Source organism: Alligator mississippiensis, chromosome 5 (genome assembly GCF_030867095.1).
Source record: "Alligator mississippiensis isolate rAllMis1 chromosome 5, rAllMis1, whole genome shotgun sequence".
Taxonomy (NCBI): Eukaryota; Metazoa; Chordata; order Crocodylia; family Alligatoridae; genus Alligator; species Alligator mississippiensis.
This window is the reverse complement of record NC_081828.1, coordinates 96,513,761-96,526,343: the sequence shown is the minus strand read 5'-3', so window position 1 is coordinate 96,526,343 and position 12,583 is coordinate 96,513,761.

Here is a 12,583-nt window from a genome sequence, read left to right as displayed (position 1 = left end):
GAACCCCTTCACTTTGTTGCAGTTCAGCTGTTTCGAGCTCGTGTAACTGAAAGTTTCCTTCACCCTTCACCCTTCCACAACTCTCATTCAGAAAGCAGCCCATAAAGAGATGATATTAACATGAATACCTAGGGGTCTCAGACACTGAATGCTCTCTAATGGCCACCCCTTCCTCCCAGAAATTTTTGCCACATACAGTTGTAACAAAGCACCCAGGTTTTTTTAAATGCATTCTCTCCTCTTCTGCAACCATTTCTGACTTTTTCTTTTCCTCTCTATTCCCTATAGATAAGTATAAGTGAGCTCAGACTTAAGATAAGCTCGAAACATTTTTATTTTGGTAGCAAGTTTTTGATTTTGGATATCCACTGTTTTATATTGTATAATTATTAGGTTTGTATTGATTTTTACTGTTGTATATTGTATTATTATCATTTTCATATTGATTTACGTTTCATATGGATACTGTATGGTTTAGGACTGTGTTTGTAAGTGAACTTAAGTCATGTCAAGTTTCCATTTTATATGTCAAATCTCCATCTTGTGTTCTCTGCCTGGGCATCACCTGTGTTGCAACCCCTCCCATGTAAATTGGTTCCTGGATGAATGAGAATGATTGGGAATGATTGAAATACAATGGTAGCAGGCCTCTACTGAATGGCCTGTAATGACTGGGCCATTACCTCGCATTGATTCATCCAGGAACCACAGACCTCACACAGGAACAGAGACAAGACCAGCATTTGAAAGACAAAAGACCCTACAGAACCAGCAACTCTCACCATTACAGACACCCAAAACTGCACATCCCTGCATGGAACACACATGCTTAGTACACCAGGGGCTGACCCCTGCCTGGGCATGCCTCCTGTCACTAGGGTCACACAAGGTCTGTCCCTATAATAAGGGGCAGTGAAGACAGACCCAGTGGGACACCCTCTCCATTTGGACCTACACCATGCCACACCACCTATCCACCCAGAGGCCCTGCCGGTGACCCCCCTCTGGACAACACCTACTGGACAAGGGCCCCTTTCCAGACTGGATAGGTAGATATTACCAGCACACCTCCTCCTACAATTAGGAATCTCTCCCTCCCTCTCTCTCTCTCTCTCTCTCTCCTCCTGGACTTCAGTGGACTTCAACCTCTGCACCAAGCCTCTCTAACCCCTGCTGCCATTGTGTGTGTGTGTGTGTGTGTGTGTGTGTGTGTGTGTGTGTGTGTGGGTGTGTGTGGGTGGGTGCAAGGGAACCAATAAGACATTGTGTCACCATCTCCCCTGTTCAATAAAACCACTATCATTTGCAAACCCGAGTTGGGTTATGTTTTACTAAATCCCAGTCCCTTCCTTATCTTAAATTCCAGCCTCATTCTCTCTCTCTCTCTCTCTCAGCTCTAGCCCCTACCCCTCTCCACTAGTTTCCCAATCTTCTCTCAATTCCTACTGCCTTTTCCCTGTGACTTTCTGCTGCCTTTCTCTGCTTTCCCATTGCCCCTGCTGCCTTTCAGTCTCTCCTGACACTTTCCCTGTGATTTTCTTCTGTCCCCCTGCTTCCCAAGCCCCTACTGCCTTTTCCCTGTGACTTTCTGCTGCCTTTCTCTGCTTTCTCACTGCCCCTGCCACCTTTCAGTCTCCCCTGCTGCTTTTCCTGTGATTTTCTGCTGTCCATCTCTCTGTTTTCAGGCTTCTCCCACACCTTCTGTAATCACCTCCCCCCGCAGCTTCCCAGCTCCTTGTGGCTGTCCTGCAATTTTCTCTAGCATCTGGAGCCTTTCTCCAGCTCCCAGCACCACTGCCGATCCCTGAAACTTCCCTAGCTGCCCCAGAGCCATCCTCTCGCTTCCCACATCCAGAGCCCCTCTTTAACACCCACGCTTTCCCTTATTCCTATTTTCCCTCTCTGCATCTACCTTTTCAGCTCCCCCATAGCTCTGGCTCCAGTCCCAGCCTCTGTGCCGGCATTGGTTCCCTGCTGTGCAGGCTTTGGGTGTTGTCTTTTAATCAATTAAGATCAATTAACCTAAAGTTATCCCTGAGCCTCAGTTCTTCAGCCCAGGCCCCTCTAGGCTACCAGTTCTAATCCCAGTCCCGGTAACTTTCACTCCCAGCAACTTTCACTCCCTACACTTCTACTTTCTTACCTTAACCTTTCCCCAGGTATCCCAAGTACACCAAGCACATGCATGCATACACATCACAACACCCAACTGAGGAACTCACCTGTGTGTATGTGTAGGTGGGTGGTATGTGTGTAAATTAGTGAATACACATATATATATACATATATAGATATCATTGTGTGTGTGTGTGGTATATGAATTAGTAATCCATGTATGTGTATTGGATGTGCAGGTGTTGGTAACTGGTAACTGATGCTGTCTAAATTTGGTGTGTGTAGCTTGTATGGGCTTAAACTGGTGATAGGTGTGCATGAACCTAGACTAGTTATTTTGAACGTGTGTGTATCCAAGTTGCTAGTGTGTGTGTGTGTGTGTATGGCATTGTGTGCACGATATACGAATTAGTGATCTGTATCTAACTTTTGGGTTGTATAGAATGTGCTTGAATTGGTGATAGGTATGCATGTGCCTAGGCTGGTTTGAATGTATATGTGCCTGAGCTGGTAGTGTGAGTGTGTATGCCTAGTAGGGGTGTATGCACCTAGTGAGTGCTTAATTGATTTTTATGTGTGCATGTGCAATTTTACATCATGCTCTCCTGTCTAATAATGCAATATTGAAATCCTGAGCATTGGCCTGACCCCTCAGGGCAACACAGTCAAGCATCCAGATCTCATACCAGCCTTGTCAGTTATCTCAGGACTCACTGCTGGCTTCCCTACTTACTGGAACACTATCATCCTCATATCAAGGATCTGCTGCCAATTAAGTGAAGAGTTTAAATTGGACTGAACTTGTTTTGTATATTAAAGCAACACTTTTGTCCATTAATTTTCTCAGCCTTAGGCTACAAACAGACATTGTATTTGTCCTGGGAGAAACCATTTTATTTCAAGGCAAAGTGCAATTGTTCAAACATCTATGTCCATTGTTCTGGGACTAGCCCTAAAAAGGTTCATGGGATCAGTGCTAACATTTTGTTCCAGGACATCACAAAATATATCTGAATAGTTATCCAAAGATTCAATCATTGAAATAATGGCAAAAAAATGACAGTACATTCAGCCACTCACTAAACCCTGATTGACAGGGTAATGTGTGTACCTGCCATTCTTGAGACATTTTTGTTCTGGGACAAAGAGAGGCATAACTTGTCCTGGGACAAATGCAACATCTGTTCTTAGCTCCAGTAAGTTCAGCTACTAACACGTAAGTGAAACAATGGAAGATATTTGGAAAATACAGTAGGAATTTTGGAGTTCTTTAAAATAAGAACTAATATGTACAGCCAGGAACAGTAAAATCTCACTGGGAATTTATTCTCTGTTTCCAGGTGTGTCCCATTATTTCCTTTGATAATCTGGTCATATATTTTAATTTACTTACAGAGTAACTGTCTGAGTTCTGAATTCTTAAAATCCTACCTATCCTGAATAAAAAAAGTCATCTTTTTTCTTGGAATTCACCATTCCACAGGAAACATTTCACAGCATAAAAGATGCAAGATTATTGTTTTGTCCACTACACCTGATGAAAACTCTGTACATGTTGATTTGTACTTAATTGACCATGCAGCAAGAAGCCCATGCCACCTGATAGCATCCCAGGAAGGAAAGGAAGAGGGAACAATCTAATAAACATTAAAACATAGGAGAGCTTGATTTCTTGTTTGTATACAAAGGCATGCCTTGATTCCATATGGGGCGCATCCACATGAATGTACCCGTGTGTCTTGCAGCATCTCAAAGTCCTTTGAGACACTACAAGAGGCACATGCGGGAATGAGAAAATGTTCCCCATGCTGCAAATTTGCAGCACGGGGGCAAAATTAGACCCCTGGATATGCAGGAGTCAAAAAGAACTGCAGCAGAAAAAGGCAGGGCAGGGCACTGTCCAAGACCATGCCCTGAAGCAACAGCAGTCTCGGTCCTCCACAGAGATGCTCTGGTAGCCTTTCCCCAGTACTGAAGCACGTTGTCTGCAGTAACTGGGACCCGGACTCTGTACCAGGTAAGTAGGGGGTGGGGGAGCTGGAGGAGCAAGGGGGACTACTGAAAGTGCAGGAGACCTTGGAGGGACAGCTTGGGAGGGGTGGGTCCACCAGTCACCCCCCTACATTGCTCCAGAATCCCCCCACTCACCCCACAGCTGGGTGCAGACCCTGCTCACCTCCCTGCTTGGCTATTGCCCCTCACTCCCCCTGCACCTGGCTCCAGCCCTCCCGTTTGGCCCATGGCCAGGTGCAGACCCCTGCTCACCTCCCTGCTTGGCTGCAGCCTCCTCACATGGCTCCAGCCCCATCCCCTACTTGACCTGCAGCCAGCTGTGGCCTGCTCACTCATGCCTACCTGCAGCCCACCCATGCACTCTCTGCCTGCCTGCAGCCCCGCTGTGTACTCCCCACCTGGCTGCAGCCTCCTCGCTCACCCCCTTCCAAACTCCAACTCCCCTGCAGCTTACCAGCAACAGCAGCCATGCTCTTGGCTTCATGGCACAGCTCTCCTACACAGTAGGGAGCAGCACAGCTCAGCCCCAGCCACCAGGTATCCATGTGGCCTCTGCCACAGCGTGCTGCTGCAGCCTGGGTTAGCACATTGTGGGGATGTGTACTTCTGGGCAGCTTGCAGGGACCACTGACTACACCAGCCCAGGTTCTGCATACATTAGCCCTGCTCTGTCCAGCTGGGCTGATTCTGTGCATGCAGGACCCAGGCTGGTACGGCCATCAGTCCCCGTGAGTAGCGCGCAGTCCTGGGTGACAGCCCACAGCTGTCGAAAAGCACACAGCCCCGTGCCACGCCACACTGAGCCAGACCACAGCAGTGCACTGTGGCAGAGGCTGCGCAGATATCTGGTGAGTGCAGCTGAGCCGCACTGCCCCCTGCCATGCAGGGGGGCTCTGCCATGAGGTGTGGCAAGTGTGTAGTCTTGGGGCCACATGCTGTTGCAAGGGGCAGCAGGTCACAGCCAGGCAGTATCCCCCACTGCCAGACTGCTGCAGTGGGTTGAAGGTGCAGGGAACTCACAGGGCTGCTTTTTTATTTTAAAATGCATTCCCTTTTCTTCCCCAACCATTTCTGACCCTTTTTCTACCTCTATATTCCCTATAGATAAGTATAAGTGAGCTAAGACATAGGATAAACTTCAGAATTTTATTTTGGTAACAAGTTGTATTTGTTTTGTTTTTTCTTCTTCTTTATATTGTATAATTATGATGTTTATATTGATTTTTACTGTTCTACATTACTGTTTTACTGATACTATATGATTTAGGCCTACATATGTAAGTTAGCATAAGTCATGTCAAGTTTCCATTTTGTTTGTCAAGTCTCCATCTTGTCCCAATGCCCTGTTCTGTAAGTATGTTGTAAACAATGACGCCTACCTACCCCTCCTATGTAACTTGGTTCCTGAATGAATAGGGATGAATGCAGGTGCTTGAGAGACAATGGCAGTAGGTCTAAAAATAGCTCCCTCTGAATGACCGAACCATCAACACCAATACCTGGACCAACAATCCAGCCATTGGAACCACCCTCAGCATTCAAGAAACAAAAGACAAGGCAACCCACCATTGTGCCAAGGCTGCACATGCTCAGTAAGAATACCTGAAACCCTCTGGAACAGGACTGACATTGCCTGGACAGGCCCTCCCTGTAGGAAATCATAGGTAGTCTGCCCCATGAAAAGAGGTAGTGAAGACTGATTTCTTCAGATGCCCTCTCCATCTAGACCAGCATGATGCCACACCACCTATCCACCCAGAGGCCCTGCCAGTGACCCCCCTCTGGACAACACCTGTTGGACAAAGACACCTTTCCAGCTTGGACAGGTAGCTATCACGCCCACCCTGTCTTCAACCAAGGACATGGACTCTGTTTCTCTTCCCTACCTGGACTCCAACCCTTCCACTGAGTCTTTTTCTCCTGCTGCCATTGTGAGTGGGTGTGCATGTGCGTGTGTGTGTGCGTGTGCGTGTGTAAACCAATAATTTCATAGGGCTGTGTAGTGTGTTATCTGTTTAATAAAGCTGTTATTTTGAAACTCTGAGGTGGGTTTTTGTCTGTTTCCTGACTGTTTCCTCCTTACCACCACTTATCTGCCCCCTGATCTCCTAGATGTCTGCCTCAGTTTCCAGCTCCAAACTCCCAGCTGTCTGCCTCAGTTTCCTGCCCCCTGATCTACCAGCTATGTGCCTCAGTTTCCAGTCCCAAGCTCCCAGGTTTCTGCCTCTCTCTCTTTCCCGGCTGTCTCCTCCTTGCCTTGCTCCAGTGACCTCAAGTAACCCTGGAGCCACTTGACTTTAAGTAACCCCAAACCTCAGTTCCTGAACCCAGCTTCTCTCTCGTCTACTGGTTCTAATCCCGGTTCCAGCAACTTTCACTCTGTAAACTTCCTCTCTCACCTTAACCTTCCCCCAAGTTCCCCAAACACCCACATATATACCATACTATCCAAGTTAGGAACTCACCTCTGTGTATATGTAAGTGGGTGGTATGTGTGTGAACTGGTGAATATACATATACACCAATAATACACAATATATATACCAAGTTACATACATACCTATCACCAATTCAAGCATATACACACTACACATACCAAAAATTAGACAACAATCAGTTGTCAATACCCACACATATGTATGTCATCATGTGTGTGATATATGAATTAGTGATCTTCATATGTGTACGGAGTGTGTGGTTATTGACAACTGATTGTTGTCTAATTTTTGGTCTGTGTATGTGCTTGAATTGGTGATAGATATGCATGTGCCTAGGCTGGTTTGGATGTGCCTGAGTTGGTAGTGTTTGTGTATGTATTCACCTAATTGATTTGTGTGTTTATATATGTGCAATTTTATCACACCCTCCTGTCTAACAGTGCAATATTGAGAACCTGAGAATTGGCCTGACCCCACAAGACAACACCCAGGAACTCCTGAGAGCAAGTAACCCTGACTACTTGCCAGGATGGCTTTTTATATTGCTGGGGCCAGCATAGGTGCTAGCCCAGGACTCTAGCTCCCCCTTGCTGCAGATCGAGGAGGAGGCAGGAAGGGTTATTTTTCCCCAAGTGGCACAATTTGCCCCACATCAAAGTGAATGTATGGGCATGTGCACTGAGGCAAAAAAACCCTGGCTCAGATTTGCACCACTTCTATTTGAGTTGCTGCAAGTGCATGTGCTTGCATGTGTGGATGCACCCATGAGGTGAAAACATCATCTTTGTGATGTCTCTCCTCAGTGTTCACAAATCACTATTTCTATTTGTAGCACAAGAAAGGAACTAATATTTTCTTGAACATTTGAACCTCTGTCATCTCCCCCCACCCCCCACAGAGACTTCCACATCTCTCTCAGAGCCATGTACATCTGTCTATACTCCCCATGTCCTCTCTTAGACCCTGCAAAAAATTAAGTATTTCGGCAAAGGAAGACTGAACAGGACTTTCCAGGCTGTTAGTAAGGATGGTTCCCCTACATTTTGCTATACTTTGAACCACTGTGAAACTTGACTATAATTCCTAGCCCCTGTTTTAAGGAACTTTGGATAGTTATGTGCAATGATTCAGAGTTTAGGGCCTGATAAGAATTCAACACATTTAATACTCTAAAAACACTGATCTCAATTAACTAAAAAAGAGAAATCAAACAGTAGGGAATGAACTATTAATGCAATAGCATAAGAAATTTTAGACCAAGCAAAAGAGGAGATTTGGTCACAAATCTACCATCCAACCTCCTTGCAACCCCCATAGAATTGACAGGTAAATGGTGTGTTCTGACACAGGGGCAATGTTATAGTCTTCATCTCCCTCCATTCAGAATCTCCAGACAAACTTCTGCAAATATCAGGAATGGCTACATTTTGGTTTGATTATAGCTAAATGTAAGAGTGCCTGTCTTTCTATATTTTTGAAAGGTCACCCTTCACTGTAGTATCTGGTACTTAAAAAGAGAATTTTTCAGTCAGCACATAAGAACACACAGTGAATTAAATATAACAATGAAAAGTGGAGCTTATTTATTTGTTTCTTGCTGCTGGGTTTTTTGTTTTTTTTTTTAGAGAGCTTTTCTAAGGCTTAATACAATTTGAAAATTTGGCCCAAACATCTTTTTTTGTTAAGTTTCTATGTGTGTTTTTACTCTAGATTAACTTCCATGTGAATTAAGATAGCAATATGAGGAGCAAAAATATTTAAATAGAACCTTGTCATCAAAAATTTCAATCATAAAGAAACAAACTGAAAACATATTCCATCTTTCCACCTTAAAATGTTCCCAATTAAAGATGAGACTGAAATAGCTACCTGTCAGTTCTGCAATTCAGTATGCATCCATCTACTTTTCCATGATGCTAAAAAATCTAGTGAAAATGAGACCAACATTGGGAGCTAGTATTCTTGATTGTAGATAATGAACAATGATATCACAGACAGCTCTGTTGCAATATTCACCAGAATTGTTTTTCTGATCATAATACAGAGCATAAGTTTGTAGGAGAAGTTTTCCCCCACAACATGAGTAAAAAAAGTAAGTTTTGTGTACCTTTGCTAGTTGCAAAAAAAATATAATTAAAGTCACAAGCAATCATAAAATAAAAATGTTGATCTAGAATATATTTGATTAGTTAAATTCTTCAGCAGAAATGGACTTCATCAAATATTAGGCATATAAAACAGTGAAATATCATCTATCATTTTGGTGGCAGCAACTGGGGTCATAATTTCAAGTGATGGCAAAATATAAATTTCTTCAGCTATGTACGTGTTTTGCTAATGTTAGAATAGACACCTTTTTCCTACTTTCTCCCTCAGTATGTCTACACGTCGCCATATGGTGACATTGTTATGGCACCGTGCTTTAGTAGTTCATTTTGGAGTTTTCCCTGAAGGGATAGAGTTTTGGTTGAAAGAAATAATATAGAGTTTCAATATAATATAGGGAAAATATTCACTTGAGTTGGCAATGGCCTGTTGTGGTGAGGAATAGAAAGGGGAGTTGAAAATGACCCCAGGGTGATAATTTTGGATTAAAGTGAAGAAGTTGGTATCAATGTGGACAGGTGAGGAAGTACTAAAGCACTGCACAGTACAGGCAGTTCCTGAAATCTGATGTAGACCCACATGATGATTACATCATTGTAGTGCACTTCCCGGCAATGTAGCCTGTTACTATGTTGCTGTAGGCCAACATGTAGATGCTCCTCCTCTGTCCTTTTCCACTCTGCAGTCAATATTGCATGATACCTGATTTTGGTTACCAAAATTCCTATTTTCTAATTCCTAGCTTTCTGTTTGTCATGAACTGTTCAAATTAGCTAACAGCAAGTTTGAGTGATGTCTTTTGAATGGGTGAAGGGGAACCACCATTTTGCACAGGGCATATGTTGAAGAGAATTCCGATACCATGCTTAAAAGTCTGTAAGAGATGGACCTGTAACATTGACCTGTATGTGCTTAAACAGGGCTTAGCCAGGCTTTATGAGCCTAAGTTGCAATGAGCAATCCAAATCATTACTGCTAACTGGGCATAAAACTGCAAATATTATTAGATACCTCCAATTTGACCTAGAAGAAAATCCCTAAACACCAGGCACATCTACATGTGAAATTAACTTGACACAATATATTCCTGTGCAGTTTGTGCCAAAGTTTATTGTTCCCAGGCACAGTGTTTACACATGCACCTGCGACCTCAGCATGTTGATCTAGAACAGAGCAGCCCCAGCTGGCAGGGGACCCTGGGGGTCAGCCTGACAACCTGAGGACGCTGTGACCCAGCTCAATGTCCTGCAGAGGGGCCCACTCAGACTTAAGTTACTGCACATGCAATCTAGACTGTCCAGCTATGTACCCAGTCTCCACCTAATCTCATGTGATCTATATTGATGCTCAGAAGTACCTAACCTTGGTTTACATCCTCTGTAGAGGCAGAGCACCAAGTGCTTTTTCTGCTGAGTGCACCAATGTAGCTCATCTCAAAGCACAGTTGTTTGGTAGAGTCCACTTTTTTGCCTGATAACTTAGCTGTAAGATCATTTTACTAAGGAGTTAAAAATCTGGATTCTTAGCCCTCCTGAGATGATTCAGGGGAGAGTGCTATTAACCAACAACCTATGAACTAGGATGGGTGAGGGCCTAGAATCCAGTTCCCTGATTTCCTGGGCACATAGTCTTACCAGGTGGCTATTAAACAAGACCTAGGTACCAAAAACATGTTAAAGAGTAATGGCACATTGCTTTGAATTAAGTCAATGATGTTTCCATCTAAGAATCTCATTCTAGCTAACACCTTCTCTGTGAGTAGTTTAGATACCAAGATAACAGGAACAGGTTCCCTTTGAGCTTGGTCTCCAAGGGAATGCAGCAATTCATGCACATTTCTGTGCTTAATGTTCATATCGGCTACCTGTAGGTGCTCCCTTGCTAAATAACTGAGCAATCTATATCACCCTTTGGAGATGCTTAAGTTTCCTCACTCACTGCATATTCAACCTTGACACTTAACCATAGCTATCTGAATTATCCTCATGAAGAAAGATGCCTCCATTTTAGGCATCAGGACACTTAAGTGGAAGCATTTTTAAAATTCAACTGAATCTGGCCCAAAGTGACTTCGAACAAGTCCAACTGGGTTTCATTATAAATCCTTTGCATTTCAATGGAATCCATGCTCCTAAAGCATTTTTCAAATGTCATTTTTCAAAATGACAATCGTAAACTACCTCAGATATACTAAAGTTTAGCAACTTCCAGGACTTGCTTCTAACAATTTCAAAAGTTAAGTGTTAGTCTGGTGCTCCACCCTTCCCTGAAAATGCAGCCTTCCTGGTCTCAGGTATTTTCCCAGAATACACAGGTATTTTCCCAGAATACACAGGTATAGCACTTGGCTGAAAAATAAGTGTTTGTACATTCTGCACCCTGGCTCAGCTCTTATTCCCAAAGAAATCACTAGGATGTCTCCACTGACTTCATTAGGCTATGGATGAGATCCTCTCTAATGTAAACTGGTTTACCACTCGCAGACTAATTTGCTGCTGGACTGCTGGTGGACCACCATACATGAACCACAAGCATGCTAATTGTTCCTCTATGGAACTTCTGTATATTATCTGTATGTCCTATTATTATTTATCAAAAGCTATTTGTGAGGGATTCGCACTTAGGGTCATCAGACCCATTACTCTTGGTATCTTAAACAAATGGGTGTTAAAAGTGAAAATGCATCCTTACTATATAAAAGCAATTCTGTTGTTCTAGAATACCTTCCATAATTGAAAGTCACTTCTTTTTCAGAAGACATACAAAAACTAGAACTCTTGGTTCCAAAATTATACCTTTCATTAGACCAACTAGGAAATCTCAAGAAAATTGTCCTTCTCTGCAAACTTTTGGGATCAAAGTCTCCTTGTCAAGCTCTGGAAAAATTATAGATGGTATAAGATGGTCCATATAAGATGGAAGGAAATAAATTTCCATAGGTACGAAATAAATTTCGTTTTTGCACAGAGGGAGCTGAAGATGGAAGGCCATCCCTCCAGGTCCATGAGAGTGTCTTTGTGACCTGTGCTGAGGAGCTCTTTGATATGTAGATCAGGTAGAATTCCTTCTCTGGAGGTGTCAGATGGCAAGCAGGGAGGTAAAAAATATCTGTCTTTTTGTTCTGCAATGAAGTTTAAAATAAAAAATTGGCTAAAATTTGGCATCTTCCATGTTTCAGGGGTGTACTTGGTAGCCGTGTTGGTCTGACTATTTAGGGTCTTATACCATCTATACTTTTCCCAGAGCCTGATGAAAGGACTTTGATCCTGAAAGCTTGCAGAAAAGAACAATTTTCTTGCAATTTCCCAGTTGGTCTAATAAAAGGTATCATTTTGGAACCAAGAGTTCTAGTTTTTTGTATGTCTTCTTGTCTCAGACCAACATAGCTACCAAGTACACTCCAACTTCTTTTTCACGTATTTTTTAAAAATTCCCCAGAACTGAGTGAATGATCCTCAGGCACCAACTGCACTGAACTGGATATTGTTTTGAGATGCCCAACTCTCAATTTCCAAAACAAGTGTCCTACTCCCAGCTTTGTTGTGGCCTGTGATCTTGTAGCCACCAAAGGAAATACTACAAGGAAACACTAAAGGCATACCTCAAAACAATGGATGCCAATATCAAGAGCTGGAAACAGCTTGCTGCTAACCAACTCCAATGTCCTGCAACCTCAACCAAGTGACAGCTCATTTTGAGATAAAGCATCTTCCCCTCAAAAGAGAGAAAAGAGAAGAGGAAGGAAAAGGAGATAAATCCAAGCCTACAGGCTACTCTCCCCTGTGGAAAGACCTGCAACTTCTGTGGATGAATCTGAGGCTCAGGGGCTCTTAAGTCACCTCAAGACCTATCAATGAGTTGTGATAGAGCTGTGATAGAGAACTTCCCCAAATCAAGGGATTGGCAATGAT